Genomic DNA, 16,635 nt, shown 5'->3' on the forward strand with positions numbered 1-16,635 from the left:
GCTTCCTGGAGGAGACAGGCCCCAAGAAATGAGTGAGGTTTGGCTAGGCAGGGAAAGGAGGTGGAAGCAGCCAAGATCTGGTGAGTTGGGGAGGAATGGACGCAGGCCCTGAGGTAGGGGCAGGGGGCCAGTTAGGAACCACACTGACCAGTCTGTGAGCCCCTGACAAGGGAACCCCTGCAGGATGGGGCCGAAGCAGCCTTGTGTTCTGCACCCAGATCTGCTTATGGCTGCCATGTCCTTGTCCTTCAGCTTTCAGCCATGATGTCCTCCCTCCAGAGAGGCTTCCCTTCCCATTCCTTCTTAGCCTTTTCTCCAAGGTTGCCTTGTTCTGCGGCTTTCTCCCCTCCCTAGACTGTAAGCACACTGAGGACAAAGGCCTGGGGTGTCTCAGACACAGCAACACTCCAGAGCGTGGCACACAGTACGCACTCTACAAATATGTATGGAGTGAACGGATAAGTGCCTTGTGGTTGCTGGTGAGCCACTCATGGTTCTGGGGCAGGAGAGGGGCAGAAGTCATAGACCCTTGGGAGGCACAGGGCTACCTTGAGTGGGGTCAGGAGCTGGGTCTAGGTGGAGTGCAGGCCAGGCCTGACCTGATGTTTCTGAGCAAGAACAGCCCTCCCAGCTCAGGAAAGCCCAGTGGAGGGCCATACATCCCCCTGCCTGCCCAGTGCTCTCTGGTTAGGGAGGACCCCTGGGGATGGCTTTCTAGAAAAGCACTTCTACAGACACTATGTATTTCCTGAGCCAAGAGGTGGGACTGCGGACTCCCCGGTGTGTGCAGAGAAAGGCCTGAGTCACCACCCATCCCGCCCCTTTTTGCTATATAGGGGTGGAAATGGAGGCTCAGAGAGGGTGCCAGCTGACCCATGGGACTTAGGTCAGTGACCACACACACCACTCAGCCAGAGCACAGCAAGGTGGTCTTCTGGCCTAGCCCCAAATGGCCAGACACTCACTTGCTGCCTTGGGACACCCCAAGGGCCCCTGACGAAGGCACAAACAAAGACAGCCACCAGCTGCTGTGGGTTCCAGCCCCTCTTGTGACCTCAGTTTCCACATCTGTCTATTGGAACTATGACCCTCTCCTTGTTCTGACCGGTGCCAGTTGGTTCCCCAGGATTTTGCAACATGCCATTTACTCGAAGGCATGGGACCCCACCCAGAAGCCCCCTCCCAACAGGCTGCCATGGGCCCCACGCATGGCAGGGCTTGGGAACCGACGGGAGCAAAGGGGCCAGCCTGCCGCTGCTCCTGGCTGAGCGCCTCGGAAAGGCTCGCAGATGTGTTTATCACCCGCTCCCTCACTCCTGCCGTGAGGAAACAAGACTCAACCTGACCACAGGCTCTGGGGCTTGTTGGCAGCTGGTGTGAGAGAAGGGGAAGCAGGGAGGCCAGGGTGGGGGTGGCTTCTGCAGACCTGATGAGGGGCTGCCCCAGAGCTGCAGGGGAGCCCCCGACTCCCCTGGCAGATGAGGAAGAATAAATGCCGCAGGGGCGTCCTGCCCTCGCAGGTCTCCAGTTTGAGTCTGAGCCCAGCAGGGTGGGGGCCATGGGGCAGGGGCAGCACCGCAAGGAGGCTGCGGGGCATCCCCCCTTTCCCTCATTGTCTCGTCAGTTGTGTGGTCTGCAGGCCGAATCAGAATGGTTAGGTGCCAATATCTTTTGGCGAGGTGATTTTAGAATTATAGCTTCCCCTATTGGCAGTTCGGGGTCTTTGTACTTTGGATTGAAATCAGTGGTCACTCAGGTTGGGGTCCTAGAATACGAAGTTCACATCCTAGCGTGTAATGTGTGGAATCATAGGCTCCCCAACTGGGAGGAAGGGAAGAGTCAGAAGCATTGTGTTGAAATCTTTGGATGGTGGAATCTTTGTGGCTTTGAATAATTTCTTTCCAGCCTTTTGGGCAGCAAGGAAATTACCCAGTTTTTGCCCTCAAGACTAGATGCTCAGTCTAGTGAGAGAATCAGGTCCAAGAAGCAAAAATTGTGATTCAGCGCTACACACTTAGGAGAAACGTGATGTAGAAAGTGAAGAAAAGAGGTCAGAGGAAGAGTGGTTTGTTTCCTCTTGAAGTCTGAAGAGTGCTAGGCAGAAGAAGAGAACTCTTAGCAGGGCTTTGAAGGCTAAGGGGTCCTCCAAGTTGACAAGGCATCAGGAAGGAAGAGGGCAGTTCAGGCAGCACAGGCATATTTAAAAGCATGAAGTCCTAACAAAGCATGCTGTGGGGGCTCCATGTGGCCGAGGGTGGGGAGGACAAGTGATGAGGCTGCAGAGGGGACTAGATCCTAACACACAGCCTTGAATGCCAGAACAAGGAGTGGGACTTTGTCTTAGGCCAGAGGTGCCCAGAAGAGGCTTTGGTGGGGCAGCGCTTGGGCAGGTTTCTGGCCCTATCTGGGATAGAGTGGAGAACAGAGTGAAGGGGCTGTGGCCATGGTTGGTGCCTAAACCCAGCAGGGGCCTTGGGGGGCATGGCTGGGGAGGCTGTTTAGGAAGCTTAATAGGTAGGAGCTGCGTCAGGTGTGTTTGGGGTGGAGGAGCAGGGTGGTGATGGAAGCCCTGGTCTTTGTAAGATTGCCCGGTGGGAGGGTTAAAGGGGAAAAGGAGGAGAGAGCCTGGGCCACAGCCTGGGCAAATGGGTACTGGGACAGGAGGGCTATGGGAAGGGAAGGACAGTCAGGGAGGTTGGAGGAGAACCAGGAGAACCTGGGCCTTCTGGGTGCATTTGTGAGTGCGTGTAGACATCCCCCTGCAGGAGTGCAGAGAAGCCTGGGCAGCTGCGAAACCCAGCCAAGGGCCAAGGATCTCCAAGCCTCCATGACAATATTGTACTTGGCAGGTCAGGCTTTCGAGGCCTTACTGTACAGAGAGAGAAGTGTACCAGGGAGCTCCGGGGGCCTGGGGGAGGGTGGGAGCCCTCAGCAACCCCTTCATGAGAGTGTGGTGACTGAGCCCAGGAGAGGCAGCCCTGGGGATGGGGGCCCAGCTGGGACGGGGCTGGCCCCTGCTGGAATGTGCCGCTTGCTCCAAGGGAGGTGAGCTCAGGGGGATGGAATTCCACCGAAGTGAAAAGTCACCTCCCAGTCCCTGCCCAGCCTCTTGCACACGGAGGGGTGTCGGTCTTGTCCCTTCCTGCCCTGCCCCGTCTGGTCCGGGTGCTCCTGGGAGCTGGATTCCCACCCCTGCCCTGGCCGCAGGCAGGCCTGTGAGTCAGGGGACACCAGGGACCAGACCCTGGCAGCTGGGGCGGAGCCCAGATAAGGCCTGCTTAGCTATGCTCCTCTCTGCTGTCCCGAGGGCCACTTGCATATTTGACCAGATAGAGTGGCCAGTGGTGGCATGTCAAGGGCCTGAGGAGCCAGGCCCCACCCAGCCTGAAGCTGACTGGACAGGCCAGGCTGGGAGGAGGCATCCTCAGTCTGCCATGCCCTCCATTCCTGCCCCGCCCCTGGGCACAGTTGTGGGTTCTCGCCCTTGCAAATGGAAAGGCTTGCAGCCGGGACTCAGGGGACTTGGAGCAGGAATGGTCTTGGGCACATCTCAGCCCTTCAGGGCCTTGGTTTCTTCCATGGCAGGGGCTTCTTTTCTTTGCTCCCAGGAGGGTCTCCAGGTCTGACATGTGGGCTGGGGAATGACATGGGGTTCTTGGGACCATTGTACCCCAACCTTGTCTCCAACTTCTCTCCCACACACACCACCCTCCAACAACACACTCCTGCATGTTGCTGTGCTTATTTGCCATCTGGATAGCCTCTTCAGCGTTGCATCTGTTAATGTCTTTTTGCCTATTTTCTAAGTAGGTAGTTTACTTTTTTAACTGGTGAGTTTGGATATTTCTTTATAGATTCTAGCAGCTAGTATTTGGTCAGACATGCGGTTGGCAAATATATTTTCCCAGTCAGTAGCTTGTCTTTTTATCATCTTCATAGGGTCTGTCACAGAGCAAAAGTGTTTAACTTTGATAAGTTTTAACTGATAAGGTCCAATGTATCTATTTTTCCTTGAATGGACTGTACCTTTGGTATTGTCTAAAAACTCTTTGCTCAGCCCTAGATCCCAAAGTTTTTCCCTTTTTTTTTTTTTTTTTTTTTTTTTTGAGACGGAGTCTCGCACTGTCGCCCAGGCTGGAGTGCAGTGGCCGGATCTCAGCTCACTGCAAGCTCCGTCTCCCGGGTTTATGCCATTCTCCTGCCTCAGCCTCCTGAGTAGCTGGGACTACAGGTGCCCACCACCTTGCCTGGCTGGTTTTTTGTATTTTTTAGTAGAGACGGGGTTTCACCGGGTTAGCCAGGATAGTCTCGATTTCCCATTTTTTTTCCTAAAAGTTTTATGTTTCACATTCAACTCTGTGACCTGTTTTTTAAAAAATTCATTAATTTTAAAAAATCAATGAAAATTTATTTCTTTTTTAAGTTGTATGTTACATTTTTATTTATTTTCAATTGTGGCAAAATATACTTAGCATGAAACTTGCCATGTTAGGCATTCTTAGGTGTGTACCCCAGTGGCATTAAGCACACTCACACTGTTGCGCTGCCATCCTCACCTTCCATCTCCAGAACTTTACCATCTTCTCAAACGAAGACTCTGTCCCTGTTAAACAACCACCTCCCATGCCCCCCCGCCCCACCGCAGCCCCTGGCACCCACCTTTTCACTTTCTGTCTCTTTGAATCTGACTGCTCTAGGCACCCCAAATAAGAGGCATCATGTAGTTTTTGTCCTTTTCCGTCTGGCTTGTTTCAGTTAGTGTAATGTCTGAAAGGTTCTGTGATTGCTTTGAATTAACTTTTCTATGAGGTGTAAGTTTAGGTCAGGGTTCATTTTTCAGCCTATTTATATGCTAAATGCAGGAACCCTCCCTAGCCTCCACTGTCAAGGACAGTGGCCTCGGCACAGTGCCAAGAAAAGCTGTAGGATTGTTTTAGAGCTGGAGATTCTCTCTTCTGTGGGCATTTGATCAATGAGAGACTGAGACCCTGACCTGGAGGGGCCATGCCAAGGCCACACACCAAGGGAATGGAGAAGCAAGAGCTGCACCTAGGGCCTGGCTCCCAGCTCAGACCTCCCTTCCGCTTCCTGGAGCTGGCCAGGGCCGGGGAGCTGAGCTGGATGAGAGGCTGAGGTAGGGGCCAGGAGGTCCATGGTGGGCTTGAGAAAAGCTTAGTGGGATGACCATGCCAGGGTGTGTGGGCCCAGAGGAAGAAGCCCAGACGAAACCAGAGAGGAAGCTACCAAGGACGGGTTGGAGGGGGACCAGCCCAGGCTGGGGCGGAGGGTGCCCGCGAGGCCTGAGGTTTGGCCAGTTTTCTCCAATGACACAGCAAGGGCAGGGCCCAGCCAGGTCCTGTCAGTGATGCCACTGTGATAGCAGTGGACAGTACCCAGGCAGGAAGGGGATGAGATAAGAGAGGACACATGGGTAGGGGCAGGAGCAGCCCTTCCCACAGAGACTGGAAACGTCTGTGGCCCCAGCTTCATGTGGCCTGGTCCCTGGCATCCCACTTTGCTCTGGGCTAGTAAGACCACCTCACCCCCAACCTGGATGGATGTGGGCAGCCGGGGCAGGCCCTGAGGAGGCGCTGAACACCCAGGCCTGGGAGGAGTCAGGTGGCTCAGCTGTGACTGGAGCAGCCTCAGGAAGGTGTCACCATCCTGCAGTCCCTGAGGACTGGGGGTGGTGTGGTTGGGAGGGTGGCAGGCAGGACCAGGACCCACAGAATGGAAGAATATGGGGAAAAGGCAGCTGAAGTGAGAAGGAACTTACTATCAGGAAGCAGGATGCGGTCCCTGTTAGAGCAGGTGGTACAGGTGGAGGAAAGGTTTTCATTTGCCTGGAGAATATGGACGTGATTCTAATATCAGCACTTGAAATATGTGTACTAATTTAATCCCCACAGTAGTCCCATGAGATTAGCATTCTCTGTTCTCTCCATTTTACGAATAAGAAAACGGAAGCACAGAGAGGTTAAGGAAGTTGCTTAATGCCACACAGCTGGCAGGTGCAGTGCTGGGATGTAAACCCAAGCAGCCTAGCTCCAGATCCAGGTCTTAACCTCAAACTATGCTACCACACCCAGGAGTCTTGGACTGAGATGCTTTTATCCCCACAGTCTCCTGATCCTGAAATCCTGTGATTCCAAGATGTTACCCTAAGATTCACAGATCCTCTGATTTGAGGAACTTGGAGACTACAGTCCTCAGCCCCCAGAAGGCCCCGTTATGTGGTCATCTGGGTTGTGGGTTATCCAGGCATGCACACGTGCATCCTCTCCTACTCTGGTCACTGTGGCCTTGGGGGCAGTCCCTGAGCCACTACCTTCTTCCTGGGAGAGGACACATCAGGGCCAGGGAGGAACCCGGTTATGAGTGAGAAGAGGGGATTCTGTGTGCCATCTTGGCAGGTGACGGGCCCCAGTCTGTCATGGGGGTTCAGGATGAGACTGGACAAGGAGATGGCCAGCCAGAGAACCACACCTGGCGCAGGGACCAGGGCGCCCCCTGTTTTAGCAGAGTTTCTGGACTTGTTCAGCCTGATGAACATCAGTTGGGGAGACTTCTCTTCTCCCCCAATCCTTCCGGGCAGTCGCGAGACTCACCTTGGTGTCTCTCAGAGCCCAGCCTGGGCCGGGCATACTCTTGGTGACATAAAGTGGCACACATCCTAGGCCAAGTCACAAACAGCCACCAGAGCACCAGGGGCACTGGGCTGGGTGTGTCTGTCCCTGCCTTCTCTTTCCCAGGCGTGCACAGGGGGCAGGCGGGAGGCGGGTGCTCCCTGTGCCGTGAGGTGGGCTCTGGGGTCCAATCCTGGCTTTACTGCTTGCTAGCTGTGTGGCCTTGGCCATGTTACTCTGCCTCTCTGTGCCTCAGTCTCTCAAGGTCACTTAATAGCGCCACAGAGTGTTATGAAGATTACATGATTAGAAGAATTTAAACTGCTTAGAGCTGCCCCGTCCAATATGATCACTAGCCTCATGGGGCTACTTACATTTAAATGAATTACAAATAAATAAGATTAAAAATTCTGTTTCACAGTCCACGTTTCAAGTGCTTGGTAGCCACCTGTGGCTCGTGGCTTCCTACTAGACCATTCCGTGGTGGCAGGAAGGTCTATTGGACATTACTGTCTTACAGTGGCGGGCACAGAGTAAGGGCTGAGATGTTGGTACTACTACTAAGGGGCCTGAAAAGATCTCAGCTGCGGTGGAAGCTCATCCTATCAGCTCCCTGGCCTCCCGCCAGCCCAAGGGGGTCTCAGATGCTGGCCATCTGATTTATCTTGGAAGGAATTCCCAGTGTGGCTGCTGGCCCTGCAGCTGGGAACTCATTTGAAACCCACCTGAGGTAGGGAGGGGGCAGCATGGCGAGGCCCTGAGAGCCCCCTAAGTGAGATAGAGTCACGGGCTCAGTTACATCATGGTGAGACCAAGTCAAAAGGCACCCACCAGGGACAATTGCCGCCTTTGTCCTCGGGAAGGGGACTGGGACTCCTGGGTGTTATCAAATCTGCCAGGAAGAGGGAGGGAGGGGAGCCAAGTGATGGGAGGAAGGTGGGTGAGGAGAGGGGCAGGAGTGATCCTAGAGGGAAGGAGAAACGAGGTGTTCTGGAGGGTCTGGAACCAGGAGCTGGCAGCTGTCACTTTTCCTAATCCTCAACACTTGTGTCTTTTGAAGAGAAATCCAGGTGCAACTGTGTCCCTAGGAAGGACTCCTTGCCTGACAAAGGCACTTCCTTGAATTACCTCCTTTCAGCGTGCATCGAGACACTGTCACGGCTGCTCACAGTGGCAAGCACTTGCGCTCGCTCTGTCCCGGGTGAGGTTCTAGGTGCTCTCCCGGGATTACTCCATTTGATTGACCGGACATCTTTGGGGACCCTTGGTAACTCCATTTCTCGGATGGGCAGCGGAGGTCTGGGCAGTGAACATGAGCAGCATCCCAGGCTCCTGGGCAGGAGAGCTGGACTCAGAGTCTCAGGGCCTCCCCAGGCCATGGCAGGGAGGGGACAGATTCCCCACCAGCTGGGCATGGGCAGTGAGGCCAGCACTCAGCTGCTCACTGCAAGACACTCTGTGCCCCTCACAAGGCCTGCCCTTCCATGTTCTGGTCCCATCCCAAGTGCTCTTTGTAAATGATCTCACAGGGAAGGGGCTATTGTCATTCCTATTTAACAGATGAAGAAAACTGAGGCACAGAGCAGTTCAGTGGTGTGCTTGCGGTTGCCCAGGTAAAAAGCATCTGAGCCAGGGTTCCCTCCAGCCATCCCAACTCTGCAATCCAAGCTCTGTTCATCCTTGGTACAGCCTCTTATTAGCTCTCAATTGTGTGTGTATGTGGATGTGCGTGTATTTTTGGACTTGGATGGATTGGTAGTCTTTTGAAATAATAAAGATTCCAACAAGGCCAGGCACGGTGGCTCCCGCCTATAATCCCAGCACTTTGGGAGGCCAAGGGCGGTGGATCACCTGAATTCAGGAGTTTCAGACCAGCCTGGCCAACATGGAGAAACCCATCTCTACTAAAAATACAAAAATCAGCTGGACGAGGTGGTGGGCACCTGTAATCCCATCTACTTGGGAGGCTGAGGTGGAAGAATCACTTGAACCCAGGAGGCAGAGGTTTCAGTGAGCTGAGAATGCGCCACTCCAGCCTGGGAGACAGAGTGAGACTCCATCTCCGGAAAAAAAAAAAAAAAAAAAAAAAAAAAAGATTCCCACATGACATTGGTAAAATACTTTCTGATTTGCAAGACCTTTTTTATTTATTTATTTATTTTTTAACATCTTTTCTTGGCCAAGTCTCAACAGCTGTCCTCTAGGTGAGCACTGTTATTGTGCCTGTTTTGCAGGTGAGGCAGCCGAGGCTCTGGTTGAGTACTGCTCAGTCCCCCAGAGGGGTTCTCTGCTGGGCTGAGAGTTTTGAATTGGAGGCAGGTCAGGAGCTCCTGGCCAGACCATGCAGGGAGATGTGAATGACCTGGATGTGGAAAGAGCTCCGATCAGAGCCCTGACTGTGCCACTTGTTTGCTGTGTGCCCTTGGGCAGTCACCCTTCTCAAGCCTCAGTTTCCTCGTTGAGAAAAAGGCAGTGAGGATTTAGTACTTGTCAGAGCTGTTGTGCAGGTTACATGAGATGATGCCCCTGGAGTGCCTCAGGCACGTCCTACGTTCTCAGGCACGATGAGTGCTTGAAAGCAGTCATTGCTGTTATGAATATCGTTGTTAGTATCAGCAGTAGTAGTGATTTTAAAGCCACGGTCAAGTTTTAATTCCTACGTTTTATTCCTAAGGACTGTTCTAGCTCTAAAACTCTGTTTCGTCCATGTGCTGGCTGTAGAGTGTGCTAGCGGACTCAAGAGAAGGAGCGGTCCAGGTCGCCATTGAGATTTTTTGCTGCACTGAGCAGGGAGAGCCACAGGACACCAAGCCATAGCAAGGTCATGCTGGTTCTCCTTTATCCAAAATAGGTGATGTCCACCTAGGTCTTTCAGTCCTGGTGAGCAGCCACCTCCAGAGGGGGGCCTCTGCCCTTGTGCTTTCAGCCCCATGCCACACGTACCCAAGTACCACATTCCAGGACATTGAAAGTTGTCCATAAAGTGCAGTCTCCAGCCCAGACCTGCCTCCCAAACACAAGCCCTGTGCATCCAGCTGCCCACCCTGCCTCCCTGCTCCGGGATGTCAACTGGCCCCTGAGCACACATCTATCCCAGCCTAACTCCTGATCTTTCTCCCACAAACTTGCTGGTGCCTTTGTCTCCATCCCCTGGTTCAGTAAATAGCATCTGCATCCTTCCAGTTGTGTAAGCCAAACCCCGGCTCTTGCCTTGGCCATGACACTTTATTTTCTTTCACACCCCACATCCAACATGTCAGTTCTACCTACAACATCTGTCCAGAATCTGTCACCTAATAACTTATACCCCTGAGCTCATCGTCCAAGCCACCAGCATCTCTTCCCTACAGTGACACAACAGTCCCTTACCCCAGAGTCCTGTTCACCAGCATCTCTTCCCTGACATTGCACAACAGTCCCCTTACCCCAGGGTCCTATCCACCATCATCTCTTCCCTGCAGTGGCGTGACAGTCCCCTTACCCCAGGGTCCTATCCACCAGCATCTCTTCCCTGTAGTAGCAAAACAATTCCCTTACCCCAGGGTCCTATCCACCAGCATCACAGGTGGCTCACAGGCCCTTCCCTCACCCCCGTCTCCTTCCCCTTCACTCTCTCTGTCACCCTGCAGCAGTCTCCCTGCTGCTCCTCACACACACTGGGTATGTCCCTGCCCCAGGTCCCTCGCACTTGCTGTTCCCTCTGCCTGGAACGCTCTCCCTACAGACACTCACCCTCTCACCTCCTCAAGTCTTTGCTCAAATATCACCTCTCAAGGAGGCCTTTCCTGAGCACCATATTTGAACTTGCCCTCCCGTCTGTCTCGTTGCTTCCTGTTCCCTTCCACATTTTGTTTTTCTGCGTAGCACTCATGGCCACCTGACATAATATTGGTACTTGGCCAAGTGATCCCAGTGTGGCTGGGAAAAGTTAGAGTGCCTGCTGTAGAAGGCCTCCTATGGGAACAGCACAGTCCCAGACAGAAGTTTCCCTCCCACCGTTTCCCCTCTGTGCCTTCGATATTTGTTCCAGTGGGCCAGCAGCACGTGAATATTTTATACCTGTACTGCTTTTGTCTTACTCCAGGCACTGTTCTAATTACTTCATATGCATGAATTCCTAAAATTGTCATAAGAACTCTGTAAGGTCAGCCTGGCATTGTCTCCCTTTTACAAATGAGGAAACTGAGGCACACAGCAACTCATCCAAGGTCATACAGTTGATAAGCAAAGAGCCAGGATATGAACTCAGGCAGTCCAGATCCAGAGGCTGCACTCTTGCTCTACTTCCTCCCTTTTGTGTATTCATCCACTTACTCATTCATTAAGAATTTATAGAGTGTCTTCTTTGCCTTAGGTGCAAGATTTTGGAGACCAACGGATGACTAAAAACTGGTTCCTGCCATCAGGAAGCTCAGTCTAGTTGGAAATGCTGAACAAGTAAATAAGGGAAAAGGAAAAACATATTCATTCAGCAACCATTCACCGATGTCTGAGATTATTTCCCAGCCTTTAAAAAGTTAGAGGGGGCCAGCCCCTGGTGTATTCCCTGGTTGTGTTCATTTCTAAGCCAGAGAGCCAAATTCCTATATGCCAGCTCTGTTTTAGGCACTGAGGTCTGAGATAAATAATATACCATTTCTGAATTTGAGGGGGATTACATTCTAATGACAGAGGAATAAGAGTGAATTACCGCCTGTAAATATGACAACATGAACTGGATTTGGTAGAAGAGTGTGTAGGGGACTATGGGACCGCAGGATAGGAGCTCTAACCATTTGGGGATTGGTTTGGGTGGGTGCATGGCTGAGTGGTAGGATGAATGGATGGATATACAGATGGATGGATGGATGGATGAATGGATGGATGCATGCACAAATGGATAGATGGATGGATGGATATTTGCTAGATAGATAGTAATGGGAGGGCTGGTTGAATGAATGGAATATGAATGAATAGATGGATGAATGTTTAAACGGATAGATCTTAGCAGATGGTTGGATGGATGTTTGGGTAGTTGAATAGATGGATGGCTGAATGGGTGGATGGATGGATGGATGAATGGGTGGATGAATAGCTATTTGGAAGGATGGTTGGGTGAGTGGATGAGTAAAAAGCTGAGCTCACTGCTGGAAAGTTGGACATTTTCCCAGTGAGATCACTAGACCAGCTGAAAGAAAGGGATGGAAATCCATGCATTCATTCATTCATTCATTCAACAGATATTTATTAAGTACCTATTTATGTGTCTGGTACTGTTTCAGGCTCTGGGATTAGACATGGTACTTGACTTTATGGAGCTGACATTCTAGGGGAAGGGAGACAACAAACAAATAATAGAATATATATGGAATCTCTTGTCAGAGAGTTATAAATGCTATGATGAACAAACAAAGCAGGATGAAAGGGCACAGATGTCAGGAGCAGGGGCATTTTATTTTAGGCAATCAGGAGAGGCCTCCTGGAGAAGGTAAGTTCTGAACAGGAAGTGAGGAAATGAGCCATCTGGGGAATTGCATTTGAGTTAGAGGGAATTACAAGGTCAGAGCCCAGAGGCAAAGAGGCCAGTGTGGCTCTCAGGGAGGAGAGGAGGTCACAGAGAGGTGTGTTAGAGAGCGGGGAGTGCAGGGCCCTGCTTCCATGTGAGAGAAGGGTTTGCCTGTGTCTTGGAAGCCCACGGACATTGGGCTGATCAGCGTTAGGAAGGGCATCACCCTCCCTAAACCCCTGCTTGCTGGTTCCCAGCGCTGCTCCCTCCTGGATGCTTGGCAGTTGGGAAGCTGTCAGCATTTTAATTACAGCTCCACGCTCTCAATGGTTTACAACTCAACCGTAAAACAGGCCCTGGGCAACATGTGGCACCTCTGAGTGATTTACTTGCTCACCATTTCTATATTTAGTGCCATTTAATGCTTGTTGGCCAAGTTTTCAGAAAGAAAAAGAAGGAGGAATTTGGTGATGGAGTGGGGAAGGGGTCGGTTAAGTTTTGTTTGTTTGTTTTTAAAACACACAGATGTATTTTTCAGTTGTTTTCTGAGATCATTTCTCAGGCTTTAAAAAGTCACAGGGGACCAGCTCCTGGTGTATTCCCTGATAGCATTCATTGCTAAGCCACAGAGCCGAATCCCTTGCAAAGTTGCCCTCTTCTCCTTAAAGTCCGTGTGCACTTCCTGGTGAGGGTTAGATTTAAAGGACACCATGGGCTGAGGGTATAACTAAGGGAAAGGCATCAGTGACTTAATATTTCGCCTGATAGGGGCTGGGCTTCGGGCCATGTGCTCCCACCCCCTATCTGGGCTCCCCTCTGAGACCCCCAGCCTCAGGCTCTTCAGAGCTTCTCAAAATTCACCTGGGGAGTGTGTGGAAATGTAGCTGCTGATTCCATGTGTGGGTCTGGGGTGGGGCCTGAGATTCTGCATTTCCAACAAGTTTCCAGGTGATGTGGATGGTGCTGGTCCAGGAACCGCACTTTGAGCAGCAAGGATTTCAACCAGCACCATCCAATAGAAATATAATACCAACCACATGGGTCATATGACATTTGCTAGTTGCCACATCAAAAAAGTGAAAGGAGGTGACATTAAATTTAATAAGATATTTTATTTCATCTAAGATATCCCAAATATCTATCTGATATTGATTACATATCATTTCAATATGTAATCAATATATAAATACTTTTTAATTTTTCTATACTAAGTCTTTGAAGTCTGGCGTTTGTTTTACACTTATAGCACATCTCAACTCAGACTAGCCACAGTTCAAGCACTCATATGGCTCGTGGCTCCCGTTTTGGAGGGTGCAGATCTAAATCCAGCTTGAATACCCTGGTGATAGGGAGCTCGCTACTTTCTGGAAAGTCCACTCCATAGCTACGGAATCCGAGCTGAGAGTTGCCCCTTGAGACTAGCTGGGGAGACCCAACTTTACTCCCTAAGCCAGTTGGCTTATCATGCCCCCCACCCACTCTGCTCAGGGCAAGAGGCCCCTCTGCATCCTCAGCTGGGAACTGCAGAAGCATAGAGATAACCGGGGTGTATTTCCATTTGCCCGACTGGAAAACCTCTACCCCACCAGGGGTGGGAACAGAATATCTCAGAGCTGGTGTCTTTGCACACACATCCCAGGGCTGTTGCAGGGCAGTGTGGAACCTTGGTTCAGGCCAGTCCAGCCTCCTGGACACCAGCTCCTGCATGCTGGACACCAACACAAGTCAGGAGAGGCCAGAGCTGCTCCTCGTGTCTCAGGGAGCTCCTGTATGGGATGGGAGGTTCATAGGGCTTCTTTGGCAGCTGGCCACCTGGGCAGGGCCTTGCTGGGGCCCAGGAAGCTCAGATGGAGGTGGTCAAGGGCCTTGCTGGGACCCAGGCAGCTCAGATGGAGGTGACCAAGGGCACAGAGGATGTTCAGCCAGGTGTGACCCGGCTCCTGGGTCCTTCCTCCATGTTCCGGAGCATCACCACCTGTGTCCCTGCCCCAGAGACTCTCCGGGATGCTTCAGCCTTGATCTTGTGTGGACTAAGTCAGGGCCTCTTCTACAAGAACCCACCATGAAAGAATGGCTATCTAGACTCCTGAGCAAGGGTGAATTTATTCATTCACTCATTCATTCATTCATTCATTCATTCATTCACTCAGAAAATGCTTGCTGGGTGTCTCCCAAGAGGCAGACCTCCTCTAGATGCTCCTGAATACAGCAGATGGGGGCTCTGTGTTTCTGGAGCTGACATTCAGGAGGGAAGGGGGAGAGCAAGCAAGTCATCCCGAAGTACTCCGAGTGGCCGGTGGGATGTGAGACAGGGTGATGTGAGAGGGGCTGACGTGGGGCATTGTGGAGAGGGGGCCATCCAGGGTGGCTTTATGTTGCTGAGCCAGAGCTGAGGAACTGGAGGAAGGGTGTCACAGGCAGAAGGATCAGCCGCTGTGGAGTCCTGGGGCAGGAATGGGCTTGGTGTGGTCCTGGAATACCTGACATTAAGTGTTCACAGAAGGGTTTTGACAGGGCTGAGAGGCAGTGGGTGCACTGGGGCCTCAGAGGACAGAGCAGAGGATGGCATTCTCATCAGAGGCTACCACTTGGCCTCTGGTAACTGCCCACACCCCCACAACCAGACACCCCCAGTAATGCCTTGCAGTGTGCTGGGCTCCAGCCAGGAGGAGCAAGGCCCCTGGCTCTCAGCACTCAGTCTCATGGCAGTTCCATCCAGGCCTCCCTTCAGGTCCCAACTTGCCTTCCTTTCCTACCTGGGGCTGTCACTGCTGCACCAAGCTTCTCTTCTGCACCCACACCCTCTCCCTTGGTTTTTCCAGCCCCAGGGCATTGCACTCCTGCTCAGGCGCGGGTGACACCCTGCCCTCGAATTTCCAGTGGTGAACTCCTCTTCATCCTTCAAACCCCACGGGTCACCTCCAACTGCTCATGGGCCCCATGGCAGTACATACAGGTCTTTATTTTGGACCAGTCTTCCTTCTACTGGTCTGGCTGTCTCCCTGACTACCTGGGTTTTTCTTGAAGACAGAGACTTTGTCCAGCCACCCTCACTTTACTGGCACCCAGCATAGGCCCGGCAGTGGGAGGTTCCACTGGAGGGTTCAGGAAGGCCAGAGTGGATGGAGGACATGACCAGGGCTCTCCACCCCTGGCCACATGTGAGAATCCCGAGGAGCTTTTGAAAATAGCAGACACCTGGCCACACCTGAGACCAGTGAAATCCTAACCTCTGGGGGTGGAGTCCAGGCATCAGCAGATTCTGAAAGCCTGGGACTCTGCAGCGGAGCCTGGGGAGAGCGTGCGGATTCTGCTGTGCCTATCCGGAGGCCAGGGCTGAGCCCTGCATGCCCACACAAGGGCTGATGCCCCTGTCATTGCACAAGCAGCTGTGTTCCATGGCCCAAGATCCTAGGGACACTGGCCCAATGGGATCTCTGGTCTTTTTAAAAAAAAAAACACACAAAAAACAAACAAACAAACAAAAAAACAGCTTTACTGAGTACAATTCTCATGCCGTACAATCCATCCTCTTAGAGTGTACAAGTCCATGGTTTTTAGGGTATTCACAGTTGTGCAACCATCACCACAATCAATTTTGAAACTTCTCAGCACCCATCAAAGAAACCCTGTGCCCACTAGTAGTCACTCCTCATTCCCTCTCTCCCAGCCCCTGGCAGCCACTCCTCTGCTTTCTGTCTCTATGGATTTCCTGTTCTGGACATTGCATATATCTGGAAGCATACACACTGTGGTCTTTTGTGTGCAGTGTCTTTCACTCAGGATAATGTCTTCAAGGTTCACCCATGTTGCAGCATGTGTCAGTACTTCATTCCTTTTTATGGCTGAATAATATTCCATTGTATGGAAAGACAACCATGTGTTTACCCATTCATCCATTGATGGACATTTGAGTTGTTTCACCTTTTAGTTATTATGAATAATGCTGTTATTGACATTCGTGGACAAGTCTGTGTGTGTGTGTTTCTGGTGTTACTATTCCCCCAGCCTCGTGGGGAGGTCCCATTCCTCTTTGAAGTCCACCATCTTTGGGGTTGTCCCTGACAGAGCCCAGGTCTCTGGCCAGGAGAGGAGGGTCTGGACTGATGGAGGGGCCTGCGCTCTGGGTCCTCTACCTCTGTGTCCCATTGCTCTGCGTCCTCATGGGGCTGGCTCTGGCCAGGCCGATCAGCAGGAGCTGTGGATGCTGGCTTGGTCCTCATCAGTTGCACAGTTTGTAGCTGATTTACCACCAAAGGGGTTCACAGGGGTCTTGCCCTGGGAACTAGCCAGGCGGGCGGTCCTCTGGTTTCTGCGTGCTTCCCCGTTCTCTCTCTGGTTCTGCCTGACTGAGCCTCCACCCTGCATCTTCCTGCATTGCAGGAACTTCCTGCTCAGGTCACTAGCCTGTCCTCTGCGTGGATGCCTGGGAGAGCTTCTCCAGTACCATTCCGCATGTACTCCTCTGACCCCAGCGAGAACCATCAGGACAAAGACCCCGCCGGCCCTCCAGCCTGGCCCACT

General features: G+C 52.1%; 1 protein-coding gene across 1 annotated transcript in view; it reads left to right on the forward strand.

Annotated features, from left to right (window-relative positions):
- WNT7A (Wnt family member 7A) overlaps positions 1 to 16,635 on the forward strand; it is a 55,959-nt gene that overhangs the window by 22,913 nt on the left and 16,411 nt on the right. The window lies entirely within an intron of this gene.

Source organism: Rhinopithecus roxellana, chromosome 1, assembly GCF_007565055.1.
Source record: "Rhinopithecus roxellana isolate Shanxi Qingling chromosome 1, ASM756505v1, whole genome shotgun sequence".
In the NCBI taxonomy this organism is placed as follows: Eukaryota; Metazoa; Chordata; class Mammalia; order Primates; family Cercopithecidae; genus Rhinopithecus; species Rhinopithecus roxellana.